The sequence below is a fragment of the Moschus berezovskii genome, chromosome 23 (genome assembly GCF_049115385.1).
Source record: "Moschus berezovskii isolate FMDL1 chromosome 23, NW_MosBer_1.0, whole genome shotgun sequence".
Taxonomy (NCBI): Eukaryota; Metazoa; Chordata; class Mammalia; order Artiodactyla; family Moschidae; genus Moschus; species Moschus berezovskii.
The window spans coordinates 38,081,294-38,107,813 of NC_142482.1; the positions used below are offsets into that span (position 1 = coordinate 38,081,294).

A 26,520-nucleotide genomic window follows, 5' to 3' on the forward strand; every position below is an offset into this window, starting at 1 on the left:
TATTTGTCTTTAACACTCAATGTTCAACTTTCTCAACTCCAATCTATATACCTAACTTTCCATCATATTTTCTCATTTTATTATTATTTCAAATGAAGTTTATTCTCTTCATGTGTTATTATATGACTTATCCTGTCCTTCCTATTTATACAGAAATTTTGTTTTTGCCAAGTACATCATACTAATAATTTTCTTGTAAAATTTTGCTATCTTTAAAGTTTCTAAGAAAATTTTGTCAAATAGTTCTTGGGAAATAGATGGGGAAACTTTGGAAACCATGTCAGACTTTATTTGTTTGGGCTCCAAAATCACTTCGGATGCTGATTGCAGCCATGAAAGTAAAAGACGCTTACTCCTTGGAAGGAAAGTTATGACCAGCCTAGATAGCATATTAAAAAGTAGAGACATTACTTTGCCAACCAAGGTCCATCTAGTCAAGGCTATGGTTTTTCCCGTGGTCATGTATGGATGTGAGAGTTGGACTGTGAAGAAAGCTGATCGCCAAAGAATCGATGCTTTTGCACTGTGGTGTTGGAGAAGACTCTTGAGAGTCCCTTGGACTGCAAGGAGATCAAACCAGTCCATTCTAAAGGAGATCGATCTTGGGTGTTCATTGGAAGGACTGATGCTAAAGCTGAAACTCCAATACTTTGGCCACCTCATGCGATGAGTTGACTCACTGGAAAAGACTCTGATGCTGGGAGCGATTGGGGGTAAGAGGAGACGGGGACGACAGAGAATGAGATGGCTGGATGGCATCACCGACTCAATGGACATGAGTTTGAGTGAACTCCGGGAGTTGGTGATGGACAGGGAGGCCTGGTGTGCTGTGGTTCATGGGTTGGCTAAGAGTCGGACACGACTGAGCAACTGAACTGAACTGAACTGAGCTTCACTCATATGATTCAGAAGCCCCTTCTCTCCCATTTAATATTTCATTTCCTTCCTTTTCATTTTTCTTTGTGAAAGTAAACTTAATTGAGGCATAGTTAAAATAAAACTCCCATAAAATACAGTTGCATATTAAGCAGTTGACAAGTATTGTGAATAGAGGCACTGAGGAACAAGACGCTGATACCCTGTAAGAGCAGTAGTTCAGGATTCTGTAATTCAGTGTTCAGTGATTTTATAAAGAGAGAAACTACCAATATAGCAGATTTGGGTATATGTATTTAGCAGCACTCACATAACTTATTAAATATAAATAATTAATTAATAAAAAATAAAATACTTTCAAAGGAAGTGATAAGTGTTTTATTAGGCAATTACCAAAAGTCATATTTTAAAAGTTTTCTCATTTATTCTCATTTCCTCATTTATTGAACACTATTTATTTCTCAAAAGGAAACTCAAACACTGTATGTGTGCCTGTGTGTATATTTTGGGAAGGAGGGTGGGTTGTGTGTTTACCTGAATCCTGATCATTTAAATTTACACACAATTTTTCAAGAAATCTGAATTTTCTTCATGTTTCTTTCAAATGAAATTTGCATTAACTTTCCTTTTATTTTACAGATAAACTTCAGGAAAAAATTGGTAAAGTATTTTTGATATCCTTTTAATCTCAAAACACTTTAAAATACCTGCTTTCCTGGCCTCAAAAATATCCCAGCTTTTAATCAATATGCTATCAATGGCTTGCAGTTTCCCAGACCTCTTCCACTCTAAGGCAATATTTTGCTTATGGACTACTCCCATATTCCTCCCCTTTCTGGCCTGTCAAAGCCTGAATAAAATTGGAAATCCTTCATTGGTCAAGTATAAGCTTGATGATCATTCTTTTTTTTTTTTTCAGTTCAGTTCAGTTCAGTTCAGTCGCTCAGTCCTGTCCGACTCTTTGCGACCCCATGAATCACAGCACGCCAGGCCTCCCTGTCCATCACCAAATCCCAGAGTTCACTCAAACTCATGTCCATCGAGTTGGTGATGCCATCCAGCCATCTCATTTTCTGTTGTCCCCTTCTTCTCCTGCCCGCAATCCCTCCCAGCATCAGAGTCTTTTCCAGTGAGTCAACTCGTCGCATATTGGAGGCTAATTGCTTTACAATATTATATTTGTTGGTTTTGCCATACATTGACATGAATCCGCCCCAGGTGTACATGTGTTCCCTTCCTGAACTCCCCTCCCACCTCCCTCCTCCCCTTATCCTCCCTCTGGGTCATCCCAGTACACCAGCCCCGAGCATCCTGTATCATGCATTGAACCTGGACTGGCGATTTGTTTCACATATGATAATATACAAGTTTCAATGCCATTCTCCCAAAGCATCCCACCCTCACCCTGTCCCACAGAGTCCAAAAGACTATTCTATACATCTGTGTCTCTTTTGCTGTCTCGTTCACAGGGTTATCATTATCTTGATGATCATTCTTACACTGCCCTAAACTCTACTACTCCCAAGTGTGCAAATATCTCACATAATTTTTCGGAGGATTTTTTTTATATCCCAAGGGAGTAATTTTAATTCATTCTTATTTATTTTTATTGATACATTTGTCAGTGTGGCAAACTGCAACTACTTCAAATACTTGTGAAAAGATTTTACAATGTGCTAAGTGCTAAGTCACTTCAGTCATATCCGACTCTGTGTGACCCTAGACGGAAGCCCTCCAGGCTCCCCCATTCCTGGAATTCTCCAGGAAAGAACACTGGAGTGGGTTGCCATTTCCTTCTCCAATGTGTGAAAGTGAAAAGTGAAAGTGAAGTCCTGTCCAATCCTTAGCGACCCCACGGACTGCAGCCTACCAGGCTCCTCCATCCATGGGATTTTCCAGGCAAGAGTACTGGAGTGTAAGGAAAGAAAAAATAATACATATCTCAAATCTGAAAATTTTATGTGATTGTTGCCAGAAAATATTGTCCTTCAATGCTTCCAAAAGATTTTCTCTATAAAGCACAAAATTATCCAGTAAAATTTTAATATCTTATATTTCTAATGACATTTTACAGTATATTTTTGTTATCAGAGAAAGACAAAATTAAAATTTCAAAGGAAATCAAATTTATCTCTTCAATGCATATAGGAGACTTTATGTAATCACTGCTACAGATACCGATTTGAACAAATGTGTGATTTTTTTTTTGTTCTTTGGTTCCTCATGTCCTTTTAACAAATTCTGTTTACATGGGTACATGTTTACTTTTTTTTCTGAAAAGATGATAGAGATAAGATGAGCTTCATTTTGTCAGGAGCCAAAATGGCAATTCACCAAAAACAAAGTTATGTCATTGTTGCTTAACAAAATGTGAATAAAGGTTCCTAAGTGCCAAACCCTGCATTTTCCCTAGAAGCAGTTCAGTATTCTTTATGTAACAGAGCTGCAACATATATGAAACATTATGACTTACATTTGGTAGCAACAAGCAATTTATTAATGGCAAGCCACTCCAGTACTCTTGCCTGGAAAATCCCATGGATGGAGGAGCCTGGTAGGCTGCAGTCCGTGGGGTCGCTAAGGGTCGGACACGACTGAGCGACTTCACTTTCACTTTTCCCTTTCACACATTGGAGAAGGAAATGGCAACCCACTCCAGTGTTCTTGCCTGGAGAATCCCAGGGACGGGGGAGCCTGGTGAGCTTCCGTCTATGGGGTCACACAGAGTCGGACACGACTGAAGTGACTTAGCAGCAGCAACCAGCAAAATAAAACATCCAAAGTGATGTCCAATAAATCAAGAATTTATTTAACGGATAACCACTACTGGCAATAGTCCTGAAATTTTTCCTCAGGTCAGTAAGATCACTCCTTTTCCTTTTTTTAATATTTTATCAATATTCTCAGGACAAAAGGAAGCTTTCAGCTGCATTGGTACATGTATATGTACTTGTACACATGTGTATATGTATCTTTTACCTTTAACTTTGCAGTGAATTTACCACTAAATATAAATCCCATTGTGTTTCTGTGACATGATATTTACAATGGCGCTTCCTTTTTGTTTTTCAGGTGACCTTCAGAAAAACCTTGGTAAATTTCTCAGACATCCTTGATATTCCAAAAACACTCTAAATTACCCTTTCTCAGCACTTTTAATATTCCCTGTCTTTTCAACCCTGGGTCATCCTTTGACTTACATTTTCCTGAATGTCTACTCTACCTTCCCAAATTATTTGTTTATGAAATCCACCAATGTTAAATTCTATTCCTAGTACCCTAAACCTGATACTTTCTCAGTACTTCCTGTTTCATTTCCTATGTTTCTTTCCTATAAGCCTTATCAGTTTCACTATGAATTTTGTGAGATGAGGATGAGACTAGTAGGCAAATGGTTTATATTCTCCTTATTTTATGGTATATTGAATTTATGTCCTCTATTCAAAATTCAGGGGACCATTAATATGCCTTTTTTTTTTTTTTTTTTTTGCTTTTTCATACTGTTCATGAAGTTCTCAAGGCAAGAATGCTGAAGTGGTTTGCAATGCCAAAGAATGTTTAAACTACTGCACAGTTCAGTTCAGTCGCTCAGTCGTGTCCGACTCTATGCGACCCCATGAACTACAGCACGCCAGGCCTCCCTGTCCATCACCAACTCCCAGAGTTCACTCAAACTCATGTCCATCGAGTCGGTGATGCCATCCAGCCATCTCATTCTCTGTTGTCCCTGTCTCCTCCCCCTACCAATCCCTCCCAGCATCAGACTCTTTTCCAATGAGTCAACTCGTCGCATTAGGTGGCCAAAGTATTGCAGTTTTAGCTTTAGCATCAGTCCTCCCAATGAACACCCAGGACTGATCTCCTTTAGAATGGATTGGTTGGATCTCCTTGCAGTCCAAGGGACTCTCAAGAGTCTTCTCCAACACCACAGTTCAAAAGCATCAATTCTTCGGCGATCAGCTTTCTTCACAGTCCAACTCTCACATCCATACATGACCACGGGAAAAACCATAGCCTTGACTACACGGACCTTGGTTGGCAAAGTAATGTCTCTGCTTTTTAATATGCTATCTAGGTTAGTCATAACTTTCCTTCCAAGGAGTAAGCGTCTTTTAATTTCATGGCTGCAATCAGCATCTGCAGTGATTTTGGAGCCCAAAAAAATAAAGTCTGACACTGTTTCCCCATCTATTTCCCATGAAGTGATGGGACCAGATGCCATGATCTTCATTTTCTGAATGTTGAGCTTCAAGCCAACTTTCTCACTCTCCTCTTTCACTTTCATCAAAAGGCCTTTGGTTTCCTCTTCACTTTCTGCCATAAGGGTGGTGTCATCTGCATATCTGAGGTTATTGATATTTCTCCCAGCAATCTTGATTCCAGCTTGTGCTTCTTCCAGCCCAGTGTTCCTCATGATGTACTCTGCATATAAGTTCAATAATCAGGGTGGCAATATAAAACCTTGAAATACTCCTTTTCCTATTTGGAACCAGTCTGTTGTTCCATGTTCAGTTCTAACTGTTGCTTCCTGACCTGCATACAGGTTTCTCAAGAGGTAGGTCAGGTGGTCTGGTAATCCCATCTCTTTCAGAATTTTCCACAGTTTATTGTGATCCACACAGTCAAAGGCTTTGGCATAGTCAATGAAGCAGAAAGAGATGTTTTTCTGGAACTCTCTTGCTTTCTCCATGATCCAGCGGATGTTGGCAATTTGATCTCTGGTGCCTCTGCCTTTTCTAAAACCTGCTTGAACATCTGGAAGTTCATGGTTCACATACTGCTGAAGCCTGGCTTGGAGAATTTTGAGCATGACTTTACTAGCATGTGAGATGAGTGCAATTGTGCGGTAGTTTGAGCATTCTTTGGCATTGCCTTTCTTTGGGATTGGAATGAAGACTGACCTTTTCCAGTCCTGTGGCCACTGCTGAGTTTTCCAAATTTGCTGGCATATTGAGTGCAGCACTTTCACAGCATCATCTTTCAGGATTTGAAATAGCTCAATTGGAATTCCATCACCTCCACTAGCTTTGTTTGTAGTGATGCTTTCTAAGGCCCACTTGACTTCACATTCCAAGATGTCTGGTTCCAGGTGAGTGATCACGCCATCGTGATTATCTTCATCATGAAGATCTTTTTTGTACAGTTCTTCTGTGTATTCTCGCCACCTCTTCTTAATATCCTCTGCTTCTTTTAGGTACATACCATTCCTGTCCTTAATCGAGCCCATCTTTGCATGAAATGTTCCCTTGGAATCTCTAATTTTCTTGAAAAGATCTCTTGTTTTTCCTAGTCTGTTGTTTTCCTTTATTTCTTTGCATTGATCGCTGAGGAAGGCTTTCTTATCTCTCCTAGCTATTCTTTGGAACTCTGCATTCAGATGCTTATATCTTTCCTTTCCTCCTTTGCTTTTCGCTTCTCTTCTTTTCACAGCTATTTGTAAGGCCTCCTCAGACAGCCATTTTGCTTTTTTGTATTTCTTTTCCATGGGGATGGTCTTGGTCCCTGTCTCCTGCACAATGTCATGAACCTCCGTCCAGAGTTCATCAGGCACTCTATCTATCAGATCTAGTCCCTTAAATCTATTTCTTACTTCCACTGTATAATCATAAGGGATTTGATTTAGGTCATATCTGAATGGCCTAGTGGCTTGCCCTACTTTCTTCAATTTAAGTCTGAATTTGGCAATAAGGAGTTCATGATCTGAGCCACAGTCAGCTCCTGGTCTTGTCTTTGCTAACTGTATACAGCTTCTCCATCTTTGGCTGCAAAGAATATAATCAATCTGATTTCGGTGTTGACCATCTGGTAATGTCCATGTGTAGAGTCTTCTCTTGTGTTGTTGGAAGAGGGTGTTTGCTATGACCAGTGTGTTCTCTTGGCAAAACTCTATTAGCCTTTGCCCTGCTTCATTTCGTGCTCCAAGGCCAAATTTGCCTGTTACTCCAGGTGTTTCTTGACTTCCTACTTTTGCATTCCAGCCCCCTATAATGAAAAGGACATCTTTTTTGGTTGTTAGTTCTAAAAGGTCTTGTAGGTCTTCATAGAACTGTTCAACTTCGGCTTCTTCAGCATTACTGTTTGCGGCATAGACTTGGATTACTGTAATATTGAATGGTTTGCCTTGGAAATGAACAGAAATCATTCTGTCGCTTTTAAGATTGCATCCAAGTACTGCATTTCGGACTCTTTTGTTGACCATGATGGCTACTCCATTTCTTCTAAGGGATTCCTGCCCACAGTAGTAGAGATAATGGTCATCTGAGTTAAATTCACCCATTTCAGTCCATTTTAGTTCACTTATTCCTAGAATGTCTATGTTCACTCTTGCCATCTCCTGTTTGACCACTTCCAATTTGCCTTGATTCATGGACCTAACATTCCAGGTTCCTATGCAATATTGCTCTTTACAGCATCGGACCTTGCTTCTAGCATCAGTCACATCCACAACTGGGTATTTGTTTCTCTTTGGCTCCATCCCTTCATTACTTCTGGAGTTATTTCTCCACTGATCTCCAGTAGCATACTGGGAAACTACTGACCTAGTGAATTCCTCATTCAGTATCCTAGTTGCACTCATTTCACATGCTAGCAAGGTCATGCTCAAAATCCTCCAAGCTAGGCTTCAATGGTACATGAACCGAGAACTTCCAGATGTACAAGTTAGATTTAGAAAAGGCAGAGGAACCAGAGATCAAATTGCCAACATCTGTTGGATCATTGAAAAAGCAAGAGAATTCCAAAAAAAATCTACTTCTGTTTCATTGATTATGCTAAATCCTTTTACTGTGTGGATTGCAACAAACTGTGGAAAATTCATAAAGAGATGGGAATACCAGACCACCTTACCTGTCTCCTGAGAAAGCTATATGCAGATCAAGAAGCAGCAGTTAGAACTGGACCTGGAACAACGGACTGGTTCCAAATAGGAAAAGGAGTACGTCAAGAATGTATATTGTCACCCTGCTTATTTAACTTATATACAGAGTACATCATGAGGGACGCTGGGCTGGAAGAAGCACAAGCAGGAATCAAGATTGCAGGGAGAAATATCAATAACCTCAGATATGCAGATGACACCACCCTTATGGCAGAAAGTGAAGAGGAAATCAAAAGCTTCTTGATGAACGTGAAAGAGGAGAGTGAAAAAGTTGGCTTGAAGCTCAACATTCAGAAAACAAAGATCATGGCATCTGGTCCCATCACTTCATGGGAAATAGATGGGGAAACAGTGTCAGACTTTATTTTTTTGGGCTCCAAAATCACTGCAGATGCTGATTGCAGCCATGAAATTAAAAGACGCTTACTCCTTGGAAGGAAAGTTATGACTAACCTAGATAGCACATTTAAAAGCAGAGACATTACTTAGCCAACAAAGGTCCATCTAGTCAAGGCTATGGTTTTTCCCGTGGTCATGTATGGATGTGAGAGTTGGACTGTGAAGAAAGCTGATCGCTGAAGAATTGATGCTTTTGAACGGTGGTGTTGGAGAAGACTCTTGAGAGTCCCTTGGACTGCAAGGAGATCCAACCAGTCCATTCTAAAGGAGATCAGTCCTGGGTGTTCTTTGGAAGGACTGATGCTAAAGCTGAAACTGCAATACTTTGGCCACCTCATGCAAAGAGCTGACTCACTGGAAAAGACTCTGATGCTGGGAGGGATTGGGGGCAGGAGGAGAAGGGGACGACAGAGAATGAGATGGCTGGATGGCATCACTGACTCGATGGAGATGGGTTTGAGTGAACTCCGGGAGTTGGTGATGAACAGGGAGGCCTGGCATGCTGTGATTCATGGCGTCGCAAAGAGTCGGACATGACTGAGCGACTGAACTGAACTGAACTGATCATGACTAATATACCTGAAATTTTTTTCTCAGGTCTGTAGGATTAATCCTTTTTGTCCTTTAATTTTTGATTTGGATCAAAGGAATATGTCAGCAACTTTGGTACATTATGTGTGCTTGCATATCTTTGTGTATGTGTGTGTGTTTGTTTGAATCCCATTAAATGAAACATTGTATGTGAATTTTTCACTAAATTTAAATTGTATGCTTATGCTTGAATCTCATTATACTTACCTGTGTGTTTCTTTTTAATTTTTCAGATGATCTTAAGAAAACATTAGGTAAATATCCCTGACAACATATTTGTTCCAATAATCTTCAACTACCAATGTCTTCTTTCTTTTGCTATCCCCTCTCTGTTTATCTATATGCCATATTTTGACTTACAATTTATCTCAATGTCAGCTCTTCTTTCCTCAGTACTTTTGTTTATGGACTTCCTTCACACTATATTCTCCCATTTCTATTACCCTAGACCTGATTCTTTGTCAGGGCTTCCTGTTTCATTTCCTGTGCTCCTTCCCTATAAACATTGTCCTATACTATCATTGAGGGTCTTGTCAGTTTCACAATGAATTTTGTGAGATGAAAAGGATAAGACTGGTGGGCACATGCTTACATTCTCTATTTATTTTCTGACACAGTTTCAGTAACTTAGGATTTCTGTCATGTATTGAAAATTCATGGGGCTATTAATATTCCATTGATACCTCCTCAAATCTTATGAGATAAAACTCCAAATTGCTGACAGAAGTTTCTCCAACCCTTGTCCTTCAATGACTCTTAAGTTCAGGTATAATTCAAAGTTTCAATGTGGACTTTAAGTTCTCTCTTTAAATGTCCTTGACCGTTCTCTAGGGGACCCCTTTCATTTGTACCATTTCCTGGATTTATTTTATCTCATGCCATAGTAAACCTGTATTTTTCTTAAATTTTATTGATATAATGTTTAGCTTGGCAAGCTACAATAATTTTTAAATGTTTGTGGAAGGAATATGTGTATTGAACAAAAATTGCTTATATTTCTCAATTTTGTAATTTCATGTGAATGATGTGAGAGGCTGGAGTCTTAGGATATTCCAAATGTCTTTTAATAAAACTAATATAACCATTAAAAGTTTAACATCCTTCTTTTCACAGTGATATTTTTCACTTGTATTTTTGTTTACAGATTGAATGTAACTAGGGAATACATCTCTTCAGGTGTGCAGCATGCTTCATACTACTCGTGCTACTGATAGTTTCTTTCCATTCAGTTTTCAGATATGAACTTCTCTCTTATTAACTTTTTTCCATTGTTGGTTCCTTATGTTCCCACTTTTCTCATAGCAGCTTTTTTGTTGTTGTTCCTTACCTCTTTTCCCCTTTAATATTTATTTTTTTCTGTCTTCCAAAGGCTTTCATTCTTTCCTTAAATTTTGTGTCTTGAAGGTGATGAGACAGCATTCCCATGGTTTCCACTCTCTCTCTTATGAGATAGGTCCACTAACAAAGAAATTTTTCATGTATCCAGCTTGAAGGGGCTCTTGCTATACTAGTGATGCTTCCCCAAATTTTAATGGAAGGCAAGATCCCAAACAAGAAGAATTAAATTATTCCCACTATAGTCCTGCCAAATCCTCTGTAAATTCTGATGTCATTCATACTAGGCCCAGAGTAGCTTAAGTCTTGTATTTCACTGTCCTTGATCATATTAAGCATGTGTTATCATTCATATTACCATGTATGATTCCCTATAATCACACTCAAAAGTTTTCCTGTATTTCTTTCTTTTACATCTGCAGTAAATGTTCTGTGCCCTTTTGCATTTTTTCACACAATTATTAATTCTTTACACTGTAATAACTTTTCAATGTGTGAAGAAGAATCTTAAGGGAAGAACATGTATAATACAGCTCTCAGTTCAGAAACTTTCATGTAAATAATTTAAGTTATTGTTCTTTTCTTAATTTTTAAATAAAGAACTAATAAAATCATTAAGAGTTTAACATCCTCCATTTCAAATGGTATTTTCAATTATATTTTGATTTACAGATTGAATGGAATTTAAGAACATAAATTAACATGTGTAGAGGCTTCATATGATTAATACTATATATAAAATTTCTGAAAGAGGCTTACTTTTACTGTATGGTTTTTCATCATATTTTAAGTTCCTATCTTATGAACGTCGATGTGCTTATCTCTTATTCTGAAAAATCTGAAAGGCCCACTGCAGGACTGTGATTGGTAGGGTTTATCCCCAGGAAGAATGACTCTACCGTCTATCATGGTATTTCATCCCGTATATTAATTCCTTTTCCAAAAATGTCTGGGAAGAAGTAAACAACATTGATTTTCATGTGTTACATGGCCTTTGGCTCCAATTTGGCTACCCACTCCAGTATTCTTGCCTGGAGAATTCCCTGGACAGAGGAGCCTGGTGAGCTACAGTCCATAGACTTGCAAAGAGTGGGACACAACTGAGCGATTAACAGTTTCTTTTTCACATATGTCAATCCCAGTCTCACAATTTATCCCCTCTTTTCTCCCTTGATAGCCATAAGTTTGTTTTCTACATCTGTGGCATATTTCTGCTTTGTAAATATGTTCATTTGTATCATTATTTTAGATTTTACATATAAGGAATATAGGGCTTTCCAGATTGCTCAGTGGTAAAGAATCCATCTGCCAAAGGAGGAGATGCAGGGAACATGGGTTTGATCCCTGGGTCAGGAAGATCCCCAGAGAAAGAAATGTCAACCCACTCCAGTATTCTTGCCTGGAAAATCCCATAGACAGAGGATCCTGGAAGGCTACAGTCCATGGGGTTGCAAAAGAGTCAGACACAACTTAGCGACTAAACAACAACAATAAGCAATATCATTTGATATTTGTCTTACTGTCTATCTTACTTCACTCAGTATGACAATCTCTAGGTATATCCATGCTGTTGCAAATGGCATTATTTAATTCTTTTTATGGGTGAGTAATATTCCATGGACATGAGGTTGAGTGAACTCCGGGAGTTGGTGATGGACAGGGAGGCCTGGCGTGCTGTGATTCATGGGGTCACAAAGAGTCAGACACGACTGAGCAACTGAATTGAACTGAACTGAACTGAATATTCCATTGTATAAATGTACCACATATTCTTTATCCATTCCTCAATCAATGGACTTTCAGGTTGTTTCCACATCCTAGCTATTTTAAATACATGTGTGCTAAGTTGCTTCTCACACGCTAGTAAAGTCATGCTCAAAATTCTCCAAGCCAGGCTTCAGCAGTATGTAAACCGTGAACTCCCAGATGTTCAAGCAGGTTTTAGAAAAGGCAGAGGCACCAGAGATCAAATTGCCAACATCCGCTGGATCATGGAGAAAGCAAGAGAGTTCCAGAAAAACATCTATTTCTGCTTCATTGACTATACCAAAGCCTTTGACTGTGTGGATCACAATAAACTGTGGAACATTCTGAAAGAGATGGGAATCCCAGACCACCTGACCTGCCTCTTGAGAAACCTGTATGCAGGTCAGGAAGCAACAGTTAGAACTGGACATGGAACAACAGACTGGTTCCAAATAGGAAAAGGTGTACGTCAAGGTTGTATATTGTCACCTTGCTTATTTAACTTATATGCAGAGTACATCATGAGGAACTCTGGGCTGGAAGAAGCACAAGCTGGAATCAAGATTGCTGGGAGAAATATCAATAACCTCAGATATGCAGATGACACCACCCTTATGGCAGAAAATGAAGAGGAACTCAAAAGCCTCTTGATGAAAGTGAAAGAGGAGAGTGAAAAGGTTGGCTTGAAGCTCAACATTCAGAAAACAAAGATCATGGCATCTGGTCCCATCACTTCATGGGAAATAGATGGAAAAACAGTGGAAACAGTGTCAGACTTTATTTTTTTGGGCTCCAAAATCACTGCAGATGCTGATTGCAGCCATGAAATTAAAAGACGCTTGCTCCTTGGAAGGAAAGTTATGACCAACCTTGATAGTATATTAAAAAGCAGAGACATTACTTTGCCAACCAAAGTCCGTCTAGTCAAGGCAATGATTTTTCCCGTGGTCATGTATGGATGTGAGAGTTGGACTGTGAAGAAGGCTGATCGCCGAAGAATCAATGCTTTTGAACTGTGTTGTTGGAGAAGACTCTTGAGAGTCCCTTATACTGCAAGGAGATCCAACCAGTCCATTCTAAAGGAGATCAATCCTGGATGTTCATTGGAGGGACTGATGCTAAGGCTGAAGCTGCAATACTTTGGCCACCTCATTCGACGAGTTGACTCACTGGAAAAGACTCTGATGTTGGGAAGGGTTGGGGGCGGGAGGAGAAGGGGACAACGGAGAATGAGATGGCTGGATGGCATCACCGACTCTGTGGACATGGGTTTGAGTGTACTCCGGGAGTTGGTGATGGACAGGGAGGCCTGGCGTGCTGTGATTCATGGGGTCGCGGAGAGTCGGACACGACTGAGCGACTGAACTGAAGTTGCTTCAGCCATGTCTGACTCTTTGACCTTACAGACTGTAACACACCAAGCTTCTCTGTCCATGGGGATTCTTCAGGCAAGAATACTAGAGTGGGTTGCCGTGCCATTCTCCAGGGGATCTTCCTGACCCAGGGATCAAACCTATATCTCTTATGTCTCCTGCTCTGACAAGTGGGTTCTTTACCACTAGTGCCACTTGCAAAGCCTATTTTCTCCAAGGCATCTTCCCAACCCACGGATTGAACCCAGGTCTCCCACACTGCAGGGAGATTCTTTACCAGCTGAGCCACCATGAAAGCCCAATTGTAAACAGAGCTGCAATAAACATTGGGGTACATATCTCTTTATGAATTATGGTTTTCTCTAGATATATGCCCAGGAGTGGAATTGCCTGACCATATAGAAGCTCTACTTTTTTTGTAAGGGCTCTTCATACCATTCTCTATAGTGGTTGTACTAATTTACATTCCCACCAATAGAATAGGAAGGTTTCCTTTTCTCCATACCCTCTCCAACATTTATTGCTTGTAGAATTTTTTGACAATGGTTATTCTGACCTGTTTGAGGTGATACCTCATGATAGTTTTGATCTGCATTTCTTTAATAATTAATGATGCTGATCATCTTTTCATGTACTTTTTGGCCATCTTTATGTTTTCTTTGGAGAAATATCTATTTAGATCTTCTGCTCATTTTTGGATTAGGCTGTTTGTTTTTTGTTGATATTGAGCTGTGTGTATTTTGGAGACTAACTCCTTGTTGTCCCCATCTTTTGCAAATATTTTCTCCCATTCTATGGGTTGTCTTTTTGTTTTGTTTATGGTTCCCTTTGCTGTGCAAAAGCTTTTAAGTTTAATTTGGTAACATTTGTTGTTTTTTTAATTCTCATTACTGTATGATGTGGATACAAAAAGTTACTGCCATGATTTATGTCAAGGAGCAGTCTGCCTATGATTTTCTCTACGAGTTTTATAGTATCGTGTATTGCATTTAGGTATTTAATTCATTTTGAGTATGTTTTTGTATATAATGTCAGAGAAAGTTATAACTTCATCCTTTTATATGTAGCTGTCCAGTTTTTCCAGATTATTGACGAGACTATCTTTTCTCCATTGTATATTCTTGTCATCTTTGTTATAGACTGACCATAGGCTCATGGGTTTATTTTTGGGACTTCAATTCTATTCCTTTGATATGTCTGTTTTTGAGCTAGTACATACTATACTAATCTTCCAATCAAAGAACGTGCCATATCTTTCCATCTGTTTGTCATCTTGGATTTCTTTCATTAGTATAATAATTTTCTGCATACAGCTCTTTTGCCTCCTAGGTAGGTTTATTCCTAGGTATTTTATTCTTTTTCATGCAATGGTAAATGGGATTATTTTTTGAAATTCTTTTTTTTTTATTTTTTATTGTTAGAGTATAAAAATGCTAGAGATTTCCATCTTTTAATTCTGTATCCTGCAACTTTACTAAATTCATTGATGAGCTCTAGTAGTTTTCTGGTAGCATCCCTAGAATTTTCTATGTATAGTATCAGGTCATCTGCAAGCAGTGACAGTTTTACTTCTTCTTTCCTAATTTGGATTCTTTTTACTTCTTCTTCTCTGATTGCCATGGCTATGACTTCCAAAAGTATGCTGAAGAAAAATGGAGAGGGTGGGCATCCTTGTCGTGTTAAATTGTGTCCATTTTAAAGAAAGAGTAAGCAATTTAAGGGTTTCAAATTATTTTTGCTCTTCCTATAATTGTATTTTCAAAATGCTTGAATTTTTTTTTTCTTTTTTACTCTTCAGAGAAGTATGAACAGGAAAAAGGAGAGTCCCATTTGTGTATTACTTTTTTTAACTATTCAAGTTTCATCTGTTTCTTTGACATTGTTTTTCATCTCTCAGTGATTATCTTTGTTAACTCCAGAGTGCATAGAACTTTATGTCATTTTCTCCCACATTGTTATTATTACAACTGAAATTTGCCATCTTCTGATGATATTCAATTTCTTCAGTAATGTTTTCTTTCATTTATTCTGACCTTGCAATTTTTGCACATCTTTCTATTCTACCAAGGGAGTATTTGTAATAATTTACCTGTAAGTTTTTGCCATTTTAAAACTTTCTGACCTGAAAGTTTTTTCCAAGGTAGTTTCAGGTCATTTCATCTAGAACCCCCTTTCCTTCCAGTTAATACTTCCTTTACCCCTTTTTCATCTGACTCTGTTTAAGGTAAGTTTCTTTGGAGTGTGAGTTAAAATCATACTCACACAAAGCACGTTTATGTATGAATCAGTTGAGAAAGGGTGGTGAACACAAGCAACCAGCACCCTAACCTTGCACATTCTACAGGAGTTTCACATTCTGTACTTCAAACTTTGTGGAGTATTTAGAATATAGCTTTCCCAACAGGAGAACTGACCATCTATCATTAGCAGTAACCAGAGGACTAATTAAAGATTAAAAACTGAATAATAAAACTCTAAATAGGACAAAAAGTATCTTGGAAAACTGTGTCAGGTAATTAGCAGAACCTATCTTTAAAATGTGTCCTCAATTCAGAAAATGTATACATTTTTCTCCTTGTGTTTCATTAAGTATTCTTGTTTTCTCAAAAGTTCACTTTAAGCCAAATTTATTAGCATTCATCTATGCATTTGTTTGTGTGCACATGTGTGTGCCTGGAGTGAGTTCCTACATTTATGTGTGTGTGTCAGTGTATCTGTATACCAAATATTTTAATTTTAAATACATGTTTTTTAATAAATTTGAATTTTCCCCTTTGTTTTTTACATGACTGATTTTTCCATTTTATTTTACAGAGGAACTTCAGCACAAGCTTGGTAACATATCTCTGACATCTTTTATTCCTAAAATACTAGAAAATTACAGCATTCCTGATGTTTTTAACATTTCCCATAATTTTACCCATTTGCCATTCCTTACCTTATTCTTCTCCTGCTTGTCTACTCTTCTAACCTGAATTTTTAGTTATGACTTATCACCTATTTTCTCTCTTCTTTGTCATTTCAAGGCTCACTTATATTCTGATATTATTCAATGATCAAGGGTAAAGTTGAGGGTTATTTTTCTAACAACCTTGAATTTATAACTCGTGTTCATAGGCATAAAAATATATCCCAAAATTTTTTAAATTTCTGACAATAGTAATTTTACTTTTCCTTACTTATCTTTATTGACATATTTATCAATTTGGGAAACTGCAATTCCTTTTAAATATGTGTAGAGGGTTCTATTTCTTAACAAAAGTTTAATAATAACATATATCTCATTTCTGAATTTTTAATGTAAATTACACTAGAACCTATTTGTCCTGCAATGTTTCCTAAAGACTTTTTCATAAAAACACCAATATATTCATTAAAAGTTTAATATTTTTTCGTAAACTACATTTTTGAGTAATTTTTTCAGAAGGGTCAGAATTTAGAAAAGTATCTTTTTAATGCATATGACAGGCTTCATGTAATGTCTGCTCTAGCTGCTCTTCTGCACAAAAGAGTGATATTTTCTCTTTGCTTCCTCATCTCTTTCTAATTAACTCTTTCATGTATGGGTGTGTGTTTCTATTTTATTCCAAAAAGTTAATTGAGATAAAATGCCTCATTTTGGCATAAGTCAAAATATAGACTTAGCAACACTGCTTGTTGAAAACGCAAATACAGGCACCTAAGAAGAATGACTGTATTTTCTCCAAAGCAATGGTTCTATATTCTCTAATTCACAGCTTATAGATATTTCAGACAACATAGTGATGGTAATTGACAATTTCTTACAAGCAGTATTCAACAAACTTATTAAAGATAACCAATAAAATAATAGTATCCCACTAAATATCAAAATGGAGAAGGAAATGGCAACCCACTCCACTGTTCTTGCCTGGAGAATCCCAGGGACGGGGGAACCTGGTGGGCTTCCGTCTACGGGGTCACACAGAGTCGGACACGACTGAAGTGACTTAGCAGCAGCAAATATCGAAGTAGATATTTTTAAAAGATTCAGTTCAGTTCAGTTCAGTCGCTCAGTCATGTCTGACTCTTTGCGACCCCATAGACTGCAGCACGCCAGGCCTCCCTGTCCATCGCAAACTACCGGAGTTTACTCAAACTCATATCCATCGAGTGGGTGATGCCATCCAACCACCTCATCTTCTGTCATCCCCTTCTTCTCCCTCCTTCAGTCTTTCCTAGCATTAGGGTCTTTTCCAATGAGTCAACTCTTTGCATCAGGTGGCCAAAGTATTGGAGTTTCAGCTTCAGCATCAGTCCTTCCAATGAACACTCAGGACTGACCTCCTTTAGGATGGACTGGTTGGATCTCCTTGCAGTCCAAGGGACTCTCAAGAGTCTTCTCCAACACCACGATTACTGACACTATTAATGTTCCTGAGGGTTTTGCTCAATTTAGCAAATTAATTTCATTTGCTCGATTAACTTTTGATCAATATGAGTTTTTAAACATTGTTGGTATATATGCAGTGACTACACATCCATGAATGTGTCTGTGTGTTGGTTGCCATCTTGGTACATTGTGTGAAAATATTTCACTAAATTTAAATTTCACCCTGTTTATGCACCATGATATTAACATGGATCATACATAATTTATATATACACACATTTATTTTCCTAAAAAACATCCATTAAGTTAGGATATCTCTCTTGTTTTAAGTGTAGAAGTCATTAATTGATACCTCCATAGTACGACTTTATATAATGAGGGAAATTCATATATAACATATTTCTCAATTTTGAAACTTTTTTATGTGAATGGCATAAAAGGTTACAGTATTTCCTTGCAGTATATATTCCTTAATTCTTTTCCATCTGTAAAAAAGTGTGGTTGAAAAATAATATTAGCGAAAAAGAAAGTTAAACTTTTAATGGTTTTAGAAATGTGTTATTAGCAATCTCCTAGGAGAAGGCAATGGCACTCCACTCCAGTACTCTTGCCTGGAAAATCCCACGGACGGAGGATCCTGGTAGGCTGCAGACCATGGGGTCGCGAAGAGTCGGACACGACTGAGCGACTTCACTTTCACTTTTCACTTTCCATGCATTGAAGAAAGAAATGGCAACCCACTTCAGTGTTCTTGTCTGGAGAATCCCAGGGACAGGGGAGCCTGGTGGGCTGCCGTCTATGGGGTCGCACAGAGTCAGACACGACTGAAGCGACTTAGTAGCAGCAGCAGCAGGAGTGTTCTAATACATGAATTTCCCTTATTATATAAAGTCTTACTGTGAACACTTAAAAGTAATTGCTTTTTTCCACAATTATTCTGCACACACACACACACACACACACAAAGGAGCAATTACAGTGGTAATATACCTGGAAGATTCCCTGGAGGAGGGCATGGCAACCCACTCCAGTATTCTGGTCTGGAGAATCCCATGGACAGAGGAGCCTAGTGGGCTACAGTCCATTGTGTTTCCCAGAAGATGAGAGTGTTTTAAATTTTGGCCCTTGTTCTTCCCTCACATCAGGCCCTACCTCAATTGGAATGACTTTTCATTTTTTTTCCCTTATACTTTACATGAAATATGAAGAAGAAAACAGCAAGTCCCATTCATGTGTTTCCCTGTGAACCTAATTATACTTTTCTTATACCTTTATCTTCTTACACCATCCTTATCTCATACATTCTTATACCATACAATCTCATATCTCTATCTTCTCATATCATCTTCCTCAAATCCAACGTTTGCATATTTTTACATAGTTCTGTCTCATTATCCAATCTTTCCAACTGAAATTCTTCATCTTTATTTCTCACTCATTTTCCTCCATCATAACTTCTTGGATTTGTCCTGTCCATTCAACTGGCACAAACAGAAGCTTTCTGTCATGTAAATTTTATTTATCATGTGCTTTTGAAGTGATGGGATATTTAAGACTCATGTGAAAGTTTTGTCTGACTTGTGCCCAGGATATTTGAATTCGGCTCCCACTACTTTTGTTCATTGCTTCATTTTTTGTTTCATGTGATCTAATTAAATAAGCTTCTTATCAACATGAATTGCAATAAAAATTCACAAAATATAAGGTTATGCTGTGACATCAATTGATGAAAATGTTGCAAATAGTCACCCAGGAATTAAAATTCTGTTGTTTTTCAAGGAGCAGTGGTTCAAAATACTCTGATTTAGTGTCTGTGGTGACTATATATAATGGAGCTGCAACAAAATGAAAATTGACAATGTATATTTGGTAGCATCCAATTAGAGGAGGTAGCACCCAATTATATTAGAGCCAGCATGCTGAGTAATTAAAGCTTAAACAAAGTTAAATGGCACTATGAACGTGTGGAAAAGTCAACTACCAGAAAACTGTTCTATAAAATTTTATCCACTCAGAAAATTCTCTTATTTTATTCCTTTTTCTTTCTTTCTTTCTTTTTTGTAGCACATACCCTGGATAGAAGTGAGCATCTTCCAGCCACTGTGGGTGTGTTTATTTTTTGTGCCCAATATTGTCTGTGTGTATGTGTTTGTGTATATGTTTTTACCTGCATCCCAACACCTTAAACATTACAGATTTTTCAAAAATTTGATTTTTTTATGTGTGTTTCCATGATATTTACATGTTTTTCCATTTCGTTTTCAGATGATATTTGTGAAAAGCTTGGTAAGAAATGCTTGTTCCTTTAACTCTTTAAGGACTGCTCTTTGGTGTTTGTAACAGTTCCCACCCTGTTTTCTTTATGCTCCATTTCTCTATGCTCTTTCTCCTGAATGTTCAATCTTGAATATTAACTTCTTTTTTATTTCCTCCCATTGTTGTTCTTTTTTGTTCCACCATTTCTCATTTCATTCTTCTTTGTTCTCATGGATTCATACCTTTTCTTTCCTATAATAATGGGCTTGTCTGTCTTCCAAATGTAATGCATTATGAATTTTTTGAGACAAAGTAATAAGATTGACAGGCCCATAGTTTTCACTCTCTTTACTGGAACTGGTCCATTATGTAGGATCTTTTCATTCATCCAAGTTTAAAGGCAATTACTGCACTATTGAAACTGCCTAAGATGAATCTTCCTGCCAATCCAGGAGACACAAGAAACGTGGGTTCAATCCCTGGGTCAAGAAGATCCCCTGGAGTCGGAAATGGCAACCCACTCCAGTATTCTTGCCTGGAAAATTCCATGGACAGAGGAGCCTGGCAGGCTACAGTCCATGAGGTCACAAAGAGTCAGACAAAACTGAGCACGCACACACAAAAAAAGACTTGAAGACATGAGAAAATCCCTAACATGATAAATGAAATTTATCTATTGTTCTGTCAAAGACTGTATACATTCTATGTCCAGGGTCCAAGATGTGCTTGAGTCTCATTCTTTCACTGTTTTATATCACATTACCCATGTGTTCCTAGATAACCACAACCATATTCCAAAAATCTCAACCTTTCCAAAAGAATAAGCAATATGGGAAATTCAAATTATTGTCTTCCTCTCTTCCTGACATTGTACCTTCACAGTGTTTGAATAATTTTTCTTTTTTTAATTTTTTTCAGATAAGTATGAAGAGGAAAAAGGCAAGTCCCATGAGTGTATTGTTCTTTGTACCCACTCAAGTTTCATCTCTTTCTTTGATGTTGGTCTTCAACTCTCCATGATCAGTCTTCTCAACTCTAATGTACATCAAATGTTACATCCTTTTTTTATAGTGTTCTTATTGTAAATGAATTCTGCAGTTTTCATGTGTTATGCAGTTTCCTCATTACTAATTTTTTTTGCCTTGTTCTGTCCCTGCAATTTATGCACATACATATTTCCTCTCTACCACAGAAAAATTTGCTGTAATTTCTAGCACAGTCTTGTAGTTTTAGAATTTCTGATTTGGAAGTTTTTTACAAGATAACTTTTTGTCATTTACTTAAAATCCCTTCCTTGACATGAATGGGTTTTCCTGATGGCTCAAGGGGTAACGAATTCGCCTGCAATGCAAGAGACACAGGTTCGATTCCTGGGTCAGGAAGATGCCCTGGAGAGGAAGTGGCTGCCCATTCCAGTATTCTTGCCGGGAAAATCCCATGGACAGGGGAGCCTGGTGGGTTGCAGTCCATGGGGTCACAAAGAGTTGGACACAACTGAACATGCATGCACTGACATTAATACTTCATTTTGCTTTCTTTCATGTGACTTTATTGAGGCATAAATTTAAATCACATTTACATAAAATACAATTATATATGATTCAGTTGAGAAAGGGTGGTGAATATAGGCACCGGAGAACCTAGCCCTGCACATTCTACAGGAACACAGCATTCTCAACTTCATTGTTTGTGAACTATACAGGGTATTGCTTCCCCAGACTTCCCAGCTGGCAAAATGGTAAAGAATCTGTCTGCCAATGCAGCTGATTCAAGAGACATGGGTTCAATCCCTGGATGAGGAAAATCTCCTGGAATAGGAAATGGCAACCTGTTCCAGTATTCTTGCCTGAAAAGTCCCATGAACAGAGGAGCCTGGTGGGCTACTGTTCTTGGGGTCACCACGAGTCAGAAATGACTGAGTGACTGAGCACACACAGATAGCTTCCCCAGTAGAAGAACTGACCATATTCCATCAGCAGTACTCAGAGGACTCTAAATATGAAAAACAGCAATAAAATTCTAAATAAGGACAAAAGGAATCTGGGAATATTGTATTCGGTGATTACCAGAATGTTTACTTTTAAAATGTGTCTTCAATTCAGAAAATTTATTCATTTCCTCCTTTACATTTCATTAAATACTAATTTCCTCAATAGTGTACTTTAAGCCAAATTTGTTTGTATTCATCTATGTATTTGTGTGTGTACATGTGTGTGCGTGCGTGCGTGCACCTGCTGTCAGTTCTTGTGTTTATATGTGTGTGACTGTATGCTGAATATTTTAATTTCAAATACATGATTTTTAATAAATTTGAATTTTCTTCCTGTGTTTTTCACATGAGATTTACACTTTTCCCATTTTATTTTTACAGAAGAACTTCAGCACAAATTTGGTAACATATCCCTAATAACTTTGTATGACCAAAACACTTGGAAATGACTGCATTACTGATGTTTTTAAAATTTCCACCCCTCTGATATGCCATTGATTGCCTCACTTTTCTCTTGCATATCTACTCTTTTAACCTGAATTGCTTATGACTTCTCCCCTATGTTCTCTCGTTTTGTTTTTTTTTCCAACAATAGCAATTTTACTTTTTCTTTCTTTTCATTGACACAATTCGAAATTTGAGAAACTGCAAATTCTTTTAACAGCGTGTAGAGGAGTCCTCTATCTTATGGAAATTTCAATGTCTCTACATCTCTTAGTTCTGAATTTTTATGCAGAAAGCATCAGAACTTACTGCTTACTTGAAGTTTCTTTCTTTAAGTTTCTTAAAGTTTGTTTCATAAAACACCAATGTATCCATTTAAAGATTAATATCTTCTTTTTAAATGACATTTTAGTTATATTTTTTATTTAAAAGGAAACATAATTTAAGGATATATCTCTTTAATTTATGCAATGGCTTCAGCCTTCATGTAATGGCTGCTGCAGCTAGTGTTTTGTACAAAGGGTGTTGTTTTATCTTTGGTTTCTCATGTCTTTTTAACTAACTGTCACATGTAATGAGTCTGTGTTTCCCTTTTATTCTGAAAAGGTGATCAAAGAAAGATGTGGGGGGTTTTGGCATGAGTTAAAATAGAAGCTCACCAAAAACAGGTCAAAGCATCACCATTTGAGGAAAATGTGGCTATAGGTGTCTGAGAATCAACCCCTGAATTTTCTGTGGAATTTTCATTTGGTATTCTCTACTTCATTGTGGATGCTTTGTACAACATAGCTATAACATTAAGGGAATTATTTGTTTTATGTAGCAGCCAAAGAACCTATTAAGAGCAACCAGCCGAATACTGGTACCCCAAGAAATGTCCAAAAGATCAAGAATGCTTTTAATAGATCACAGACACAACTAATAGTCTTGAAAATTTTGCATAAGAGAGTGAGTTTACTCCTTTTCTTCTATTAAATTTTAACAAATATTCTCAGCTGCCAAACTCTGTTGGTACACACAGTATGTGTGTGTGTGTGTGTGTGTGTGTGTGTGTGTGTGTGTGTGCACTTGAGTGTGTTTATCTACATCCTGGTTCCTTTAAGGATGCATGTGAAATTTTCACTAACTTTATATTTCCCCTCTGTTTCTGTCCCATGAATTGACATGGATCTTCCCATTATATTTTTCAGATGATCTTCAGAAAAATTGTGGTAAATTTCCCTGATAACTCCAATAAACCTATAAAGGGGCCTTCCCTGGTGGCTCAGCGGTAATCTACCTGAAATGCAGGGGACACCAGTTCGATCTCTGAGTCTGGAAGATCCCCTGGAGGAGGGCATGGCAACCCACTCCAGTTTTCTTGCCTGTAGAATCCCATGGACGGAGGGCCTTGTGGGCTACTGTCCGTAGGGTCACAAAGAGTCAGACACAACTGAAGTGACTTAGTACTCACACACACACAAACCTCTAAAGGATCCCTTCCTTTAAGCCTTTCACACTTCCTGTCTTGTTATCTATATGCCAGTTTTGGCACCCCCTTATCTTGGATATCAGCATTTCTCTGCCAATTATTTGTTTATAAAATCACCCATATGAAATTCTCTCCTCTTCACTTCCCCTACAATTAAATCTTGCCCAATCTAACTTTTGGTTCATTCCATATATTATTTCTCTGAAAACATAGTCTGCTTCTATTATTCAAAATCTTGCCAGAGTTTCATATGAATTTTTGAGGTGAAGAAAATAAGACTGATGAGGACTTGGTTTTATATATATATGGGTTTCCCTGATGGCTCAGACAGTAAAAAACAGCCTGAGATGCAGGAGACCTGGGTTTGATACCTGGTTTGGGAAAGTCCCTGGAGAAGGGAAAGGCTACCCACTCCACTATTCTTGCCTGGAGAATTCCATGGACAGAAGAGCCTGTCGGGCTACAGTCCAAAGAGTGGGACACAACTGAGGACTAACATATACACACACATATATTCTGGGAAATGGCCATTAACTTACTAAATCTCTCATGTGTTTCTGGTTCAGGAGCCATTACCATGCAATTGATAGCTCTGTGAACCATATGAGATGATCTATTCTACAAACTTGCTGAGTGACACATTTCCATCCATTTTCCTTTCAAAGACTCTATAAATTCAAATGTAATTCAGTGAATAATTTGGGGCTTTAGGCTCACTTTCCACTGCTCTGATCGTTTACTAACATATTCTCTAGGTACACAAATATTTTGCATACTGTTTCCTGAGTTTTAATTATTCCATACCACAGTAACTGTAATGTCTTTTCATTGGATTATTCGCACACAATTTTAGGAAAATCTACAAGTACCTTATGTGCTTGTAGAAGGGGCTTACATATTAAGGGGAGTTCATCTATAGCATATTAGTCTATTTAGAAATTTCATGCAAAGGCATGGAGAAGGAAATGGCAACCCACTCCAGTGTTCTTGCCTGGAGAATCCCAGGGATGGGGGAGCCTGGTGGGCTGCTGTCTATGGGGTCGCACAGAGTCGGACACGACTGAAGCGACTTAGCAGCAGCAGCAGCATGCAAAGGCATGAGAGGCTCCAGTTTTAGAAAATTCCTAAGAAATGGTTAATACTCACTGCTAAAGCCGTTAAAAGTTCAACATCCTTCTTTTGCTGATAATTCACAATTATATTTTCATTAAGATTGAATGGAATTAAGAAATTTATCTGTTTAATAGGGGGCTTCCCTGGTGGCTCAGAGGGTAAAGCGTCTGCCTACAATGTGGGAGACCCGGGTTTGATCCCTGGGTTGGGAAGATGCCCTGGAGAAGGATATGGCAACCCACTCCAGTACTCTTGCCTGGAAAATCCCATCGACTGAGAAGCCTGGTAGGCTACAGTCCATGGGGTCGCAAAGAGTCGGACACGACTGAGAGACTTCACTTCACTTCACTATCTGTTTAATATAGGGAACAGGCTTCATAAGACTACTGCCACAGATTTAGATAGATGGGTGCTTTCACTGAAGGCTTCCTCATGACATCTTAAGTACCTGACTATGTATAGGGGCAGGACTGCAGTGTATTCAGAAGAAAAACTGAGGTCAGTGAATGAGGAATGATTACTATTGTTCAATCCAAAAGGAGCTCTGTTCCTCTTTCTCTCCTTGTGTCATTGCCCATGTTTTTTTTTTTTCCTTTTGCACCAAAAGTTGGTGGGAATGGAATACAACATTGCCTCTGGTTGGCCAAGTATCCTTTGGAAATCAGTGCTTCCAATTCTCAAAATATTCATCCTTTTGAACCATGGCGTGAGCTACGAAAAGACTCCAAATTGCCAAAATACAATTATTATAAAGTAGTAAAATTATTTGCATAATTTTATTTCATTTTATACCAAAGAAATAGATTCCTTAAAAATCTATCATCCTTCCTTTTTAATGACATTTCCCAGTTACAATTTTATTTTCAAAGGGAATGATGTTTAGGATTGTATTTCTTTCATGCATGTAGGTATATTAACAGGACTACTACAATAGAACCAATGCAATACCAATGAAAGATACTCTTTATCCAGAGGAAGTCCTGTTCTACCTCCTCCTTTTGTGTAATTTTTGTTTTCAGTTCCTTTTTCACCAACAAACTGAAGTCAATAAAATGTTCTTCCCATGGGTGAAAAGGCCTTTGGATGATATGGAGTCAATTCTCAGAAATGTCAGGTTGGGCCACAGAGTAAAGTATGGAAGTGTTTGAAATTTTGGCCATTGTCTCTTACTCACATTGGGCCCTTGTTTGGGATGAATTTTGAGTTCTTTTTCCTGTTATTTTATCAATAATTGTGAAGAGGAAAATAGCAGGTCCCATTCACGTATTTCTCTGTGAATCTAGTTACGGTCTCATTCTTTTCTCATACCTTTGTCTTCAGGTATGATTTGGACGGCTTCCCTGGTGTCTCAGACAGTAAAGAATCAAACTCCAATGTTGGAGACCTGGGTTCTCTCCCTGGGTTCAAAAGATCCCCTGGAGGAGGGCATGGCAACCCACTCTAGTATTCTTGCCTGGAGAATTCCCATGGATAGAGCAGCCTGGAGGGCCACTAGTTCATAGGGTCGCAAAGAGCCGGACACAACTGAGCGACTAAGCAAAGCACATGCTTTTGAAGTGGTGGAATATTCACAGAAAACTGTGAAAGTTTTGTCCAACATGTGCCCAAAATATTTGATTTCAGCCCCCCACTACTTGTGTTCATTGCTTCATTTTCTTGTTTCACACGATCTAATTAAGATGAGCTTCTTGTCAACAT

At 38.1% G+C, this 26,520-nt stretch overlaps 1 protein-coding gene across 1 annotated transcript in view; it reads left to right on the forward strand.

Moving 5' to 3' along the window:
• LOC148774142 (butyrophilin subfamily 1 member A1-like) overlaps positions 1-26,520 on the forward strand; it is a 181,702-nt gene that overhangs the window by 76,822 nt on the left and 78,360 nt on the right. The gene's annotated exons all lie outside the window — the stretch shown is intronic.